We start from the raw sequence: 3,620 nt of genomic DNA on the forward strand, positions 1-3,620 counted from the left end.
CACTTCAGGTTGACTCAGTTTTTATCTGCAGTAAAAGATATCAAACAGTGATGACAGGCATTGACAGGACGGTCACAGCCACGTTCACTGGTTAGGTAGGACACAATATATAATTTAGATAGGAACAACAGTAGTGATACATGGTTAGGTAGGACACAAGATATCATTTAGATAGGAACAACAGTAGTGATACATGGTTAGGTAGGACACAATATATCATTTAGATAGGAACAACAGTAGTGATACATGCCCTCAATGTGAAGTGATATTAATCCATAAATACAGAGCACAAGTACAACCCTTTTTATATAAACATTTTAAGGTAGTAAGAAAATAAACATGAAGTTAATATTTCAATAAGTCACCTGCTAGTAAATCACCTGCTGGTAATAGCTGCGTGACACATTGTAGTGCAGTGACCAACGGTGCTAGTTAGCTCGTCATTATCACGGCTAGCTAAACAAGCAGAAACCTGGTTAACTTGCTGAAATAGGTCTTTAATTTATGAACGGCAAAATAAATATATACATAGCCACATTCGCCATTGACTTTAGGATATATGAACCAGTTTTCCAAAACCACTATTGTGTTATAGAGTTTTAAACAGTTTTTATATACAGAGGAAAAGGACTGGAACCTGCTGTCAGAATATCTCTCTCAGCCTGAGGAGCAGGCAGACCAACTTCCCAAATAGGGGAGAACCACTCAAAACCCACTAGTTGTTCTTTCAAAGAAAATAATACAAATATGGTAAGTCCGAAGACCGCTCGTATTATCAACCTTACTACAATGGCAGCAAATATTTTTATCAATTCAGTAACACATAATGAAAGGAAACGTTAATTATATCACCTCTTTTCCTGAAGTGAATGGTTTCACCCACTACTCTCCCGGAACTGAGGCTTTGAGATCTACATTGCGCGCGAGGTTGATGGAAACTCTACATTTTCACTTTGTTACACCTTTGGTGAGCAAAACAGCTAATAACTTAGCTAAATACTGACATTATCCTCAATCGAGATATCTGTCCGTCGTTTCAGCTCCAACTGAAGTTAAAGGTGCATTTCAGACACACATGTTCGTGTCTATTCAGGATGTAGTGTACTCAGACTGTCTAGCTCTAGCTAATAACACAGCATAGTAGGCTATTGGTTGACAGACAGCCGCTGATCACATCACCACCAGGCAGGGACGTCACTAGACATTAATGGATGGGGGGCTAAGCCTCTTTTAGGGGGGTCTGGCATACTCACTCCGGTCCGTTTATTGTTAGCTAGCAGTCTCAAGCCACAGAAGTAGCTAACGTTAACTTAAACGTTGCATGTACACTAGATAGTGGTAAACTGCTGAGGCCGCCCATTGTGACTCGCTTGTGGACGTGCTGGCAGCATATGGCAGCATGTTTGATTGTGCGTCAAGAATTCAGCACAGCAAGTTTGTATGAAGATCTGGTTATTAAAGGGGTACATAGTTCAATAGTAATATCCTCTAAAACGCTCTGGTGACTAACACTTTGCTGCCCTGTTTCCAATTATCCACATGGCTGGCAGAACCTATTCAACTAAGTAAATACAATACAAAAATGTAAAACAAAAACGATGTATTATTAGCTAACCAGCTACAGTGCAGGCTAACACAAATGAGCTGCTAAATTAACTAGCTAGTTAGCTATCTTGCCAACGTTATATACTGTATAGATAGCTAGCCAAGTGAATTATATATCACCAGCTACCTAACATCATATTAGCTCGGTATCTTGATGTATTTATCACTGTAAAAAACTAACTCAAAATGCATTTGTAGGTAGCTAGCTAACAGCCTTGGAGGGTGAAATGATAGCAGCCCCAACTGTCAAAGTGAGAGAGAAGACTATTCTGGATAGGGCAGGTACTTTTGTGTAGTTCCTGTCCCTAGAAGTGAGGATGGAGATAATAGTAACATTATATTCAGTACGGTATAATTTGACTATAATGAAGTCTGTTTCTTGTGAGGTTTTCGGTCCTCAGATACAGAGAGCTGTGAAAGCCTGTCTACATATGAAGATGTCCCAATGAAGACCAGTGGTTCTCGCTTTAACTACCTTATTTTCTCAATAACAGTCTCTCTCCTTCACTTCATCCCTCTCTCCCCTTCTCCCTAAATCCTCTAGGTTATATCAGCTGTGTCGGTGAACCCCTCCTGCATCTGAACTGGCTACATAGGGGGCACAGCATGATCAGAGGTTAGAGGTCACTTGGTCAGGTCAACAGGAAGTATTATTAAAGAGATGCTTTACATTGAAATACAGATAGGTCAGTTTTGCATTTCACCTCCTGATTGATGTTAGATTAAAAAATAAAAACAAGGCTTAAATATGCTCTCTCTCTCTCCATCTGTCTCTCGTCTGCAGATATGTTTTGATGTGAGAGGATGCCAACCCCCAGTCCCATCATCGCCACCTCACCTGCTTTTAAGAACCTTTGGGCCGATGAGAGACACTATTGTGTAATTGTGATGAACTGAGAGAATATTTAGGTAGCACTGTGATTCATTAATCATGTGCTGCCTTCCCTGCTCCTGTGTGCTTACCTCTTTCCCTTTCTGTCTTTTACACCTCTTTCTTCCTCTGTTTTTATAATGCACAACACATCTGCATTGAAGTACAGATTGAACTTGTATTTATAACACTTGGATAAATGAGCTTTTCAATAAAGCATTTCACATTCTCTACTGGTTGTAATTAAGTCTCATTTGATGAAATACTACACCTATCCTGTGTTTATCAGATCAATGCAGATGAAGGGCATTAGATATTGAGATGAACCGGTGTGAGACTATTTACATGATGCATAGGAAGTGTAGTGTACTGTTTTTCTGTATATATGAATTACAAATCAGCCTTTAACTATTTAAATCCTGTTTCTAGTCTATTAGTTACAATGTGTAACGATTGATGTCCCAGGACCAAGATCGGTAAACACTGTTGAAGTGTATAATTGTAATACATACAGTTGAAGTCTGACGTTTACATACACTTAGCTTGGAGTCATTAAAACTCGTTTTTCAACCACTCCACAAATTTCTTGTTAACAAACTATAGTTTTGGCAAGTTGTTTAGGACATCTACTTTGTGCATGACAAGTAATTTTTCCCACAATTGTTTACAGAGATTATTTCACTTATAATTCACTGTATCACAATTCCAGTGGGTCAGAAGTTTACATACACTAAGTTGACTGTGCCTTTAAACAGCTTGGAAAATTCCAGAAAATTATGTCATGGCTTTATAAGCTTCTGATATGCTAATTGACATAATTTGAGTCAATTGGAGATGTACCTGTGGATGTATTTCAAGGCCTACCTTCAAACTCAGTACCTCTGTGCTTGACATCATGGGAAAATCAAAAGAAATCAGCCAATACCTCAGAAATAAATTGTAGACCTCCACAAGTCTGCTTCATCCTTGGGAGCAATTTCCAAATGCCTGAAGGTACCATGTTCATCTGTACAAGCAATAGTATGCAAGTATAAACAACATGGGACCACGCAGCCGTCATTCCGCTCAGGAAGGAAACACGTTCTGTCTCCTAGAGATTAACATTGGTGCGAAAAGTGCAAATCAATCCCAGAACAGCAAAGGA

At 39.1% G+C, this 3,620-nt stretch overlaps 1 long non-coding RNA gene across 2 annotated transcripts; it reads left to right on the forward strand.

Moving 5' to 3' along the window:
• The first annotated feature begins 614 nt into the window (after positions 1-614).
• LOC106599975 (uncharacterized) lies at positions 615-2,825 on the forward strand. Of its 2 annotated transcripts, none has more exons than XR_006762893.1 (3): positions 615-967; positions 2,150-2,291; positions 2,390-2,825. It is a non-coding gene; the product is annotated as an uncharacterized lncRNA (long non-coding RNA). The 2 variants fall into 2 exon arrangements; XR_006762891.1 differs by having other exon boundaries at positions 869-967; positions 2,150-2,221; positions 2,390-2,821.
• The last annotated feature ends 795 nt before the right edge of the window (positions 2,826-3,620 follow it).

Source organism: Salmo salar, unplaced genomic scaffold (genome assembly GCF_905237065.1).
Source record: "Salmo salar unplaced genomic scaffold, Ssal_v3.1, whole genome shotgun sequence".
Taxonomy (NCBI): domain Eukaryota; kingdom Metazoa; phylum Chordata; class Actinopteri; order Salmoniformes; family Salmonidae; genus Salmo; species Salmo salar.